Consider the following 13,059-nt stretch of genomic DNA (forward strand, 5'->3'; position numbering starts at 1 on the left):
TTGTACCACGGTTAAATGTCAAGTCATGGATGTTGCATTGTGGAATATAATATTCCTCACAGTGTTTGTTCCTTATACTGCACATTCAAGCAAATCTGGTCCATACATACAGAACATTTGCATACTGTGAAGTGTTCACACTGCATATGGCAATATAATATGAATACTATTTTGAACACTTAGAATCATGCTCTTTCCATGAATTACAGTACATCCCTCTGATTCAATAATAGCACACCCTTTATGCTGTTATGACAACAAATGACTCAACTCCTGTATGATGTTTTGATGAAAAACAGATTGTTTTATTTAGCCGTGCTCTGTGATATATTTTCCAGTGATCATATACCGTTTTATAATGTTTCGCTACGTTCCCGCTAAGTTATGAAAATGTTGTTTTTTAATGTTCTCTGAATGAAAAATGAAAAATGAAATGTTAAGGTAACATTATATTTTATCGTTTAGAATTTCTATCAATTTACTTATGAATGTTCTTTGAATGTTCTTAAAAAACGATAAATGAATTTCCAACTAAAATGTTTCAGAAAAAAAAACTTTCCTTGATCAATGTATAAATGTTTTTCTGCTAATCTTTCGAGAACATTATTAAAGATACCAATGAATAGAACAAATATTCTGTCAAAGTTACCGAAATAACGTTTGTTTATAACTTTGAGAGAACCTTGCCAGAACGTTAGCCAAAGTTCTGAGAATGTTCTCTGTTAGCTGGGTATAAAATAGGCCTATCTGTTGTTTGTATCCCCAAAATGTTATAATTGTATTTCAATATACATTTAATCTTTAAATGTACTCTCCTGTTCTAAATTTCCTGTACTGTTCTCTCACATTAGTCCCGTCGTTTTTTCTCTCCTCCTCCTGCTGCGTATCGAGTTCCAGCCCCCTCCTTTACCTTGAGCGAATTTCCACAAATTCCCCAGCCGTGCACTTGAGAGGGAGGAGATAGAGCAGGAGAGAATGAGGTTTGTGAGGAGTTTATCCTTAAACACAACATCCAGAGATAAACAGAAGCGCGAGAGAGACATGATTCAACAAATGCGCTGACATATCCATGAGACTCAAGGGTTGGTTGGCGTGAGGAACGCCTGGAACTGTGATTTACCTGGATGAGACGCTGGGGAGAAGAGCACGGAAAGTGAGCCCTTTGGGATCTGCTATCAAGCAACAAAAAACAGTAAGCAGGTGAAGTGGTTTGTAGGTGAAACTTCCAAGTGTTCACAGTTTAGCACTTTGTTTTATTAATCAAACATGGCACTGTGTCGCTCTCTCTGGATGGAATGTGTCGTTCCCAAGTACAGTAATAGGACAGGTGATGCTAATTTAGATATTCTTCAGTGTTCACATGCATTTGTTTATATTTCATCGTGTGAATTTATGATGTCATCCAGAAAAAAAAGTATTTTTTTAATGCACCATGTATTAAATGGTAGGCTACTATGAAAATATATATTAATGTATTCACAAATGTATTTAAATTATGTAGCAAGTCATATGATTAATACTTTTTAAATGTTAATTATTAACAACTATATATTTTATTAATAATTGTTAGTGTATTTCTTCTTTTTAAAATACAATTCAATTTTATATTATTATGACATTTATTTGCATTAAATTTATACAATCTGCTAGTTGTGAAGACTCTTACAGTCTATTTGTCTCAGGTCAGCATGGTAACAATATAATGAATGACAGACTTCATGCAAATGTTTCACTGTCAACTGACCTGTTAATATGGGTTTCATCCTTCTTTTCAAGAACAGACTGTCTCTGTGCATTACTCCGTCATGGCCAATGGCAAGACTGAGAGAGGTGGGTATTACTGATCTCCTGCTTTTATCTTTCAAGCAGCGTACTGCATATTTAATAATTTCCATAAATTCAGATCCCTTTATATGTTGTGATCCAGTTGAAAGGGAATCGAACAGAAAATGATTAATTATTATCATTTTTATAATTATGATTTATTATAATTGTAATAAAATAAATATACACACCTCTGACACCAAGTGAGAAGCATGTTTTTTTTTTAATTGTTCCAATGTTTTGTATTGTTTTATATATATTTATATATATAGAAATGGCATGATTTATTCCACTTAGCAATTTTGAGTATTTGGACTCAAGCAATTTTAAGTGTCATTAAAAAATATGATGCTATAGTGTCCATAATTCACAGTAAAATAAATACAGTAGGAATAACAATCTGTAAACCACTCCAGAAAATTGTATTAACATTAATACATTTTACATTAATACATTAAAATGGCAAGACAGAGAGGTGGGTATTACTGATCTCCTGCTTTTATCTTTCAAGCAGCGTACTGCATATTTAATCATTTCCATACATTCAGATCCCTTTATATGTTGTGATCCAGTTGAAAGGGAATCGAACAGAAAATGATTAATTATTATCATTTTTATAATTATGATTTATTATAATTGTAATAAAATAAATATACACACCTCTGACACCAAGTGAGAAGCATGTTTTTTTTTTAATTGTTCCAATGTTTTGTATTGTTTTATATATATTTATATATATAGAAATGGCATGATTTATTCCACTTAGCAATTTTGAGTATTTGGACTCAAGCAATTTTAAGTGTCATTAAAAAATATGATGCTATAGTGTCCATAATTCACAGTAAAATAAATACAGTAGGAATAACAATCTGTAAACCACTCCAGAAAATTGTATTAACATTAATACATTTTACATTAATACATTAACCTATTTTTCATGCAGAAAATTACAAACAGAATTTTTTTATTAATTTTTACAATATTTTTAATAATGTTTATTTACCGATACATTCACTTGTGAAGTTTTCCATCTCAAGGCTGAAGATGAACTAGATCTGGGTGTGTTTAGTGCTGACAGAAAAAGCAGTAATATTTCAGTCACACAATTAAAAAATCATATGCTGGGTGGTTTTGTCTCTTATGATAAAATGTGGCTCAGAATTTCCATTCTTGTAGAATGATTAATTTCTATCTCTGAATGTTTTGGATGACGTGATGTTCTATCATCTTTTCTCTGCAGTCAAATGGGAGGTTCGGGCTAACGACCATCATTTTCATCAATCCTGTCACCGCAGATCTTTCTTGTTTCCACTGGGGGCGTTATGCTGAGATACATTTTTTTTAATGCATATTGGCTAGGGAGAAGTAGTTATGGAAGCACTAAACAACATTTGATACCTTTGGGCTGCCACACATATGTTGATGTTTCCAGTGGTGTGACAGCAAGTACCCAGTTTTATTCATTCCTAATGGGTTTTGTTTCCAGGACAATGTGGTGCGGAGCTACAAATACACTCCTCTGACCTTTTTGCCTCTTAACCTGTATGAACAGTTCCAGCTAGCAGCGCATCTTTTCTTCCTACTCATTGTGGTCTTGCAGGTTTGTGGGTCTTGTTTCCCATTTCTGTTGCAGTAAGATTCGCGCCACTAATTCACATTTAAATGCCAAACCCAGTTATTTGACTAGCACATTTTTCCTATGAATACTGAACTCAAGTGGCCACCTTGAACTCACGATGAATGAAACATGCTCTTTTGCAAATAGTGAGTCAAAAACATAGTCATGGCTAAAAAATGGCAAACACCCTTTGTTACAATAAATTAGATAAATGAGAAATCATAGAAACATCAGTTAAATTGTATAGGGTAAATATTTGAGTTTCAATTCATAAATCTTGGAGTACTTACCTCTTTTAATATTGGCAATGATATGCTTTATTCTCGACCCCATTTGAGTCTATATTGGAACTGGCATGATGCACAAGTTATATAGTAGATTTTTCCTGTAATCTGTCCATATTGTGTTCATATTTTTATATTTACAAATATGCAAATGACTGTAGGCTCTGAAGTATATTTTATAAAGATCATCTACATAAAACAGATCCACAGTTCTTCATGGAGTTGATGGGAAATGGTGCAGAATGTTAAATATTCATTATATATATATATATATATAATGTGTAGTATTAAAAACAGATTGAATTTACATTTAGAAATATTTATTTATTAATATAACATTTTGTAATAATATATGTGCATGTGTATATTGTGTGTTTATATATATGTACAGTATTATTAAGAATGTTTATATTATTAATCCATTTAATGACAGAAATGTATAATGTATTCATTAAATATGTGTGTGTGTGTGTGTATATATATATATATATATATATATATATCATTTATAAAATTATAAAATTAAACTTATAAAATATATATAAAAGATATAGGTGGAAATGTATGCTGTTTTGTGCATCTTTGCTTTTATTTACAGTGTGTTCCTATAATTGCAACCATCCCTTGGTACAGCACAATGCTTCCTTTGCTGTTTGATCTGCTTGTGCGTGGGTGTAAAGATCTGGCCACAGACTTGGTGAGTCTATTATTCTTGTCATTCTCTCAACTGATACATTTAAACTACTTTCACTTACATAGACATTTGAAGAACAGCAGTAACTCTCAGCGCCGCCGACGCAGTGATGCACAAATGAACCGGCGCCCGTGTGACATTCTCACTCCTGAGGGGTGAGTAATGCTGTCAGGGGCCTGGAGATGGTTGAGAGTGAGACCAAAGCTCAAGAACAAAACAAACATAAAATCATAAACCATTTACAGAGAATCTCTCACTTAAAAAATCTTCCTCTCTTAAATATCTCCAGCTTCAAAACTGTTAAGTGGAAAGATGTACATGTTGGTGACATTCTCCAGATTCATAAGGAGCAGATCATACCTGTGAGTGTGTGTATCTGTGTTTCTAACCCAGCTACAGCAGTCAAAAATGTCATTATAAACAAATATTAAACCTTTTGGTCTCAAAGTGACTTTTAGTGAATCTATGAAGTTATTTCTCCTCTTCAGATTAACTGCAAACAAGTTTAGCCTACGCTGACAGCGCTGAAGTTTCTCCTGTTGTTTGTCCCAGGCAGATCTGCTCCTCCTTTGCAGCACTGAGCCACACAGCCTTTGATATGTAGAAACAGCAGACATCGATGGGTAAGAGCATCTCCCTCTGGACACACATTAGAACTGACTGACTAGCTTTCCCACGGCAGCTAAAAGCTAATTGCTGAACCACTCTGTGATATTCAAAGCAGTTCTATGAACTGGTGTGTTTTATAAATTTGTATATTATGGTACACTCTTAGGAAAAATAGTTCTAAACAGTACCAGATTAGGATTATTTGGCTTGTAACAATAGCGGATCCCTTTTAGGTGCTAAATAGAACATTTTTATAAGGTTCCATAAAGAACCATGCTTTGAAAGTGCTGTATAGGACTTTAATGGTGTCATAAAGAACCTTTTTATTAGTTTATCTTCATTATTATTATTATTATTAGTGTGTGTGTGTGTGTGTATATATATGTATTAGTCTTATTATTTTTATTATTTATTAATATTGTTTTTTACCCCCCTAGTCTTATAATATCTTGTAGCCTCTATTAGGGTTTTACATTTAAACAAAGCATGTTGTCACTTAGGTAGCTTTATTTTTAACAGTTATTAGCTGAATGCATTAATAAATGATAACTGAATAATTTTTTTTTTAAATCTAACAATATGGATCATAAATTTAAGATCTCTGTTACTTTGAGGAGAAAAGGAGAGAAGGATCCTTAAAGGGGTCCTATTATGCTCTTTTACAAAGTCTTGATTTTGTTTTGGGGATGTACTAGAACAGGCTCTCATACTAGGTTGTTCGGAAAACACATTATTTTTCAGATATTTTACATTATTACAACACCTCTCTCCCCAGTCTGGCATGAACGGCTTGAATAGTTCCTGCTGAACAGACCTGGTCACATTTACATGTTCTGTTAAACTAAAAGGAGGAAAAGACATGATTGGAAGGAAACTGGTTACTATTTGAAACTTTTAATTTATAGACATTTTAAGAAAGAAATCTACCTGTTAAGAGTGTGTTGGCATTCTGTGTATAAATGGATAGCTGAGCTCCAGAAAATCAATAATGAGGAGGCTTCGACAGTTACAGATTTGAAAAACAAAAAGTCTTGAATAAAGAACCCTAAACTCTAACACAAAGAACCATTTCAGCATAAAAGGATCCTTCAGGCTGATATGGTTCTAAATAGAAGAGTTCCAATATATAAAGAACCTCTAAAGAACCATCTTTTTTAAGAGTGTGGTGAAACAAACACTGAAATATATGCTGTATATGTTGTGGAAAATTAGCTTCAATGCTAAAGTAGCATGTTTGCATTGTTCTCACACTGTATTATTCTGCTGTTTGCAGAGAAACCAACTTGAAGTTTCGCCAGGCTCTGAGTGTAACTCGTACTGAGCTGAATGGAGATTCGGTTAAGCAAAACCTGGCAGCTTTTGATGGTTTGTATGGACTCGCAAACATTGGAGTCATTCATTCGTAGTGACAAAAAGATAAGCTTTCTATTCATTTCTTTGACTCTTTCTCTCTCTCTCTCTTTTACATTAGGTATCGTGTGGTGTGAAGAACCGAACGGTAACTTGCATTCCTTCAAGGGTGAGTTACTTCGGAATGGAGAGCGACACCTTCTGGACACAGGCCACCTGCTCCTCCGAGGAACTGTGCTGCGAAATACAGACATAGCCTATGGGCTGGCCATATACACAGGTAAATAAAATCTGTGCTATTTGTTGCCTAACTGCTAACAGTCCTATGCAGATCTATTGTTTCAAATGGGCTTGGTTGACAGATGAAAAATGTAATGTTCTTCTTTGACCATGACAGGTTCGGATAGTAAAATTCTGCAAACTGTGGAAAACTGAAACTGAAGAAAAGTCAAGAGGAAATATTACTAAACAAAACTGTGTTGGTGGTAAGAGAGAGGAAGAAACCGTATAACTTTGCATCAACTATTATCTAGCTTAAAATTGACATGAATAGCATGAATAGTAGCTTTTTTAACTGCATCGAATATGTGTAATCACTCCTAATTGCATATTTTATGTATCTGCTTAGTAAATGGCAGTATTTAATATTTAGTTTGACCTCCTGAGGTTGACAAAAATAATTTTTAGATTTTTTTAATACCTCATTTCACTGACTATTTGTTGAAAAAGAAAGAGGGAAATGTATTATTATTGTTGTTATTATTATTATTTAACTCTTTTTTTAATAATAATAATAGCAATAATAATCATAATAATTCATTTTATTTATTTAAAATTTTCTGTATGTAAAGTTTTCATGTATTAACATGTGTCTTTATGAATGTTTCTTATGAATCTGTCTGAAAATGTTCCCTATCTAACTCACTGTTTATCATGTTTCAGATTCTGCTGTTCATGCTGACAGCGGCTCTACTCTGGGCTGTGGGCGCTGGGCTTTTCGAGTACAGGGTTTCCCCTCAGTCTTGCAGCGTGATTCGTCTCCTGCCTACCTGGGCTTCCTCACCTTCTGGGGCTACATCATTTTACTTAGTCCTTCTATGCCCATGTCTCTTTATATAACGTAACACCAGCTCTCCATAGTCTAATTATGCCCTTTTTAACATTTAGGTTATGTTATCTTTTAATATTTCGCCAACCAGTTCATTGTCTCACACCAGATTTGAAGTTATCCACATGGTACACTGTCTCCTGATTGGTTGGGATGTTGAGATATACTGGGAGGACAATAACAGCACAGCACAGGCCCGTACAACCACCCTGAATGAGGAATTTGGTCAGGTGGGCCACCTGCTCAGTGACAAGACCAGCACTCTCACGCAAGACCACCTGCTTTTTCGTCAATGCTTCATCGCCGGACACATTTACGGTCTGTTAATTTCTTTGAGGCTCTTTTCAGCCTTCTGTATTTTATAATGTCACTAATGACAAGTGTCTGTTTGTTCAGGTGACATGTCAAAGGAAATCAAGGTAAGAATTAATGCATTCATTTATTGCTGGTTTAATCTGCTGACCCTGTCACAGTCAACACATTTCGCTTTATGATTTCAACAAGCCACTAGACTTAAGCTGGAACCGGTTTTCCTGTGGTGGACTGAAGTTTTCTGACCAGCGGTTGGTGGACAAGCTACGTGAAAAGAGCAGCCCTGAGTGCCAAGAGTTTTTGCCACACTGTCATGAGCGAGTGGAGGGATGGTTAGTAGAAATGCTATTTATTCTGCCATTATTAATATTTATTACGTTATTGTAATTGCTAGGGGGTAAGGAAGGAGAGTGACGAAAATATAGCTGCAAGATGCAGTTACAGGGCCATAAATTATGAGCAGATTTTAGAATTTACAACTTTTGACCACCAGGGGGCCCCAAAGCGTATTTGGACCCTCAGGACATTGGTCCCAATGTAACGCAGGATACATTCACAGCTTCATTTTGAAAAAAAAAAAAAATGGTTATTGACCACACAGTTTAATAGTTGTCAGCAAAAACTTTTTTTTTTTTTTACTTAGAACTTAAAGGGGTCATATGATGCTGCTAAAAAGAACATTATTTTGTGTATTTGGTGTAATGAAATGTGTTTATGCGGTTTAAAGTTCAAAAAACACATTATTTTCCACATACTGTACATTATTGTTTCTCCTCTATGCCCCGCCTTTTTGAAACGCGTCGATTTTTACAAAACGGCTGCAGCGTCAACAATACTACAGCGAGAATAAAAGTTAGGCCTTCTTTCTTTGCGTGCACATTTGGGCGGTGTTATGCAAATCTTCCCACATTGTGATGTAGACATGTGGGGGCGTGTTAGAATGAGCCGTTTTAGGTAGGCGTGGTTAACTCTTAACTTTTATAAAGAATATCTCTTTGGTTTTGAGACTTTAGTGTTTGCAACTTTACAGATCTTCTTTATGCACCAAGAGCTTGTAACACTCCAAAGAGAAAGGAAAAATTGAAATCGCATCATATGACCCCTTTAAAAAATGCTCATAATGAAATTTAGACCTTCCTTTTCATTTTTCATTTTTGATTTCATTTTGAATTTGTACGATGTGATTTGTAAGGAAAAATATGATTTTTAGGAAAAACGTAAGCATGATGGTCGACCCATAACCCTGCCCCTAAACATTGAGGCGTAAGTAGATCGTACAAAAACGTACAGATGAGAGTGTATGAATTTGCCACCAATTTGTAAAACAAAAAATTTTTGCATATTGCCTTGAGGGTGTTTTGGGCATCTCCAATAGTTTGTTGTTGTTTCGTCACATCTGTTTCTTTTCAAATTGTGAAACAACTATTTGGCCAAGTGTTGCCACCTTGTGGAAAAACTAATTAGTTCAATAAACGCACATTGAGGAGCTGAGAATAAAAAGGATGTCAACGATGTCAACATGATCAAGAGCGAGAAATTTCCTGTTTGATCAAAACCACAACTCTTTAAATGCATTATTTGTTAGTTCACAAGGAAACAAATCAAATTCTCACGTAGGTCTTTGTGGCGTGGAGGGCAGTCAGGCAGTGCAGAATGCAGATTTCGCTCTGGCACAGTTCAGCTTTCTTCGCAGGCTGCTGCTGGTACACGGGTGCTGGTCATACCGCATCTGCATCTTTCTGCGCTATTTCCTCTACAAAACCATTGCTTTTGCTCTGGTGCACATTTGGTATAGTTTCTACAATGGCTTCAGCGCTCAGGTAGAGCAACTGGGTCACTTAATCCACTTTACACCCATTCACTCATTACAGTCAAACTGAGATACATTTGAGATTAAAACAACATGCAGTATTGTTTCTCTAATAATAAATGACATGAGAAGCTTATTTTGGTGCATTTTTCCATCTTTTCCAGCCTATGTATGAGAGCTGGTTTATTAGCCTCTACACAACCATGTACATATCCCTGCCTATACAGTGTGTGGGTATTTTTGAACAGGTAAGCCAATACAGAGCATTTTGACCAATCACTACAAATCTAACATCTGATTGGTTTACATGGAAGTCTAACTGTTTACATTAAAGGCACAATATGTAAGATTTTTTTATAAAAATATCCAAAAACCACTAGAACAGTGTTATATATTTTGCTGACTTGTGTACTTACATTATCCCAAATGTTTCGAAGAATGTTTAAATCCAGAGAAATAAGCAATTTTAACTAGTGATACAGACCGTGTCCATAGTGTCATTGTGTCGCCTGCCAATGACGTCATAACCCCTCGATTTCCGGTTTTGTAGAAAACATGGAAACACCAAAGACACTTTAATATGTTGTGCCGAGTCCCGTCGGATTGCTTCGGCTGTGGGGATGAAGACCACAACTCCCATGATTCCACACTCAGACACGGCGTCATCAAACTACGCCTTTGTCTCTGTTTATTTTGAATACGCGCCCTCCAGCGGCGAAAATTACATATTGTGCCTTTAACTCCATGATAGGACGTGAGCGCCAAGAGTTGTCTGTGTTGGCCTGAGATCTACTCGATTGGACAGAAGAAGCAGCTATTTAATCCATTTGTTCTGGCCATCACACTCCTCTACTCGTTCTACACCTCCAGCATCCTGTTCTTCATCCCTATGGGAATATTGCAGTACTCTGCTCTCGATTATCACTTTAGCCGTAACGGTTGAAACATCTGTAGTGCTCACCATCACTGTTGAGGTAACTAGATGGCATCAACAAAGGCTACAATAAAATGTAATAAAAGTATAACTAAATAAAAGTATTGTTTTGCCGGTTTTAGGTTATTCTACATACAAAGTTCTGGCCCAAGTTCAGCATTGCAGCAGTCATTTTTAGTTTGGTGGTGTTCTTTCTGTCCACACTGGCTCTCCATAGTGCTCGCCTCTTTACTGCCTCACCTAAAGACTACTTTTTCCTGGGTATTCGTGTCTGGGTATTCTAGTCATTATTCGTGTAAATCACATATCTCTAGAAGAAGAGACCAAATGCATTTAATCAAGTAGTAAACTTTCTGTATCATCTCATCAGGGTTCAATTTTTATAGAAAATGCTCTTACAACAAAGAGCAATTTTAGAGGCTATTTTTATTTAACGTTATTATTTTTAAAAATATATTTTTTATTTCTGTATGATTTTATGTTTCCATGACTTATCCAATAATTGCAAATGACTGTTTAAAAAATATATATAGATTTTAGAAATCAAATGTTTTTTTTAAATGAAATTAAATGTTTGTAACTATTTTTAAACGGGGAATAAATGGATATAACATTTTAGTCTTATTTATAATTATATTAGTTTTTCAAAGTAATGCTATAGATTTTAAAAATAAGTTAAAGTTAATTTGAACTAATTAAATATTTTATAACTGAGAATAAATGAATATTAAAACATTATTATTTTTTATCATTTAACTGATTAAATATTTTGTTACTGAGAATGAATTAGAAAAACGAATATTCCCTTATTTATAATTATTGTTTTTTTTAAATGTTATAAATGTTAATAATAATTTAAACTTTTTAAACATGTGTATAATTTAGACTGAATATTAGAAAAAATATATATTAACCTTATTTTTATTATATTTGTTTTTCAAAATAATGTTATAGATTTTAAAATTATTTTGATTAGATATTTGATAATTTAGAATGAATGAATATTAACCTTATTTATAATTTATAATTTTTTATATTATATCATTTAAAAAAAAATCACATGGTAATCAAATTTTAAAATCATCTATTTCCATGTTTTGCATGACCATGTGAAGCTTTTTCACAGTCTGAATTTGAGAATTTATGTAGACCACCAGGAGGCAGTGTTAAAAAACTGTTCAGCTGTAAAATGTAAGAATGTAAAAAAGGAATTTCAAGAAGATTCCCTTAATGTTGAAAAGCTATTGATTATCTGAATCTTGAATTTTCAGGAGCATCACCAAATGCTTACAGGACCCCTGAGGTTTGGCTGACCATATGTGTGACCACATGCGTTGCTGTCCTTCCCTCAATAACCATCAGGGCCTTAGGTGTTGTGCTAACAAACCCCAACAAACATAAGGTTGATCCATACTTTCTTACCGCAAATCCTTTTGTCACAATTAGCATATAAGACGTTGTTTTGTTATTGTTTGTGCTCACCGTATTTTCCTTTCTACACATGCAGATCCACAGCTCGAATGAGTCTGTTGACCTGAAGTCGTGGTTTCAGAGAGGTACCCTACAGCGTAGTTCATCCTGCGGTGTGCTTCCCTCTAGGGTGCCCCCACAGGATAGGAGGGTTACAGCAGATGGTCTGAAGAAAGAATCTCCACAGGCTTCACATATAGAAATGAATAGTGGTGATGTGTTATGCTAGCATCTTCTGTGTAGTTTTTTTTTTCATACACTGAAAATGTAACAGAAATGTGAGTAGCAAATATTGAAACCGAAGGTCTATGGTTCAAAAGTTCAGAATACACCTAATCTAATTGATAGTGACCATTTTGCCATCTTAAGGGGAGGTTTGTACATTTTAAAATGCAAAAAAATCGTAAATCTCTGATTTGTCTTAACATTATGAGCATCATAGGGCCAAATAGTTGATAAAAAAGGTAAATCCCATCATCTTTAGTTTCTTTTGTATAAAAATATTTTACAAATAAATATATTTAATTGAAATATATATTCTTTCTCTTTTTTCCCAAATATATTTATTTGCATTAGTTTTAATACAGAACAATACATTTAAATAAAAAATAAATCAATAAAAGAAAACATAAGTAAGAGAACCTTATAAGAACATCAAAATCCCCCCCCCAAAAAGGGGAAAAAAAACATCTCAACTATACCTTTCCATACACCACCATTCACAGCCATCCATTTTATAATTTAACTGTTACCCTTTCTGAGTTATTAGTTATTTTGATACAGAAATCACATTATGTAGTAGAGATACCCAATACAAAAGAGATGAGTATTCTTTTTCTCTTTATAGCTGCAATCAAATCCAGGCTAAATAAATAATCAGACAATAGCATGAAAATGTTCAACAATGGTTTTATTTGATTTCAAAACACGCAATTTACCCATATTACCTTTTTTTCTGTAACAGTTATTACTCCAATTTGTCTCCTTCTTGCACTGAATGAAAAGTGCTCAAGAGGCTCTCTGGCTTCCCCTGTAGGACAGGAAGA

At 34.3% G+C, this 13,059-nt stretch overlaps 1 pseudogene; it reads left to right on the plus strand.

Annotated features, from left to right (window-relative positions):
• The first annotated feature begins 1,019 nt into the window (after positions 1-1,019).
• Positions 1,020-12,257, plus strand: LOC107719639 (phospholipid-transporting ATPase IC-like; annotated as a pseudogene).
• Positions 12,258-13,059: the final 802 nt, after the last annotated feature.

This window comes from Sinocyclocheilus rhinocerous, unplaced genomic scaffold (assembly GCF_001515625.1).
Source record: "Sinocyclocheilus rhinocerous isolate Xijiao unplaced genomic scaffold, SAMN03320098_v1.1 scaffold1294, whole genome shotgun sequence".
NCBI lineage: Eukaryota > Metazoa > Chordata > Actinopteri > Cypriniformes > Cyprinidae > Sinocyclocheilus > Sinocyclocheilus rhinocerous.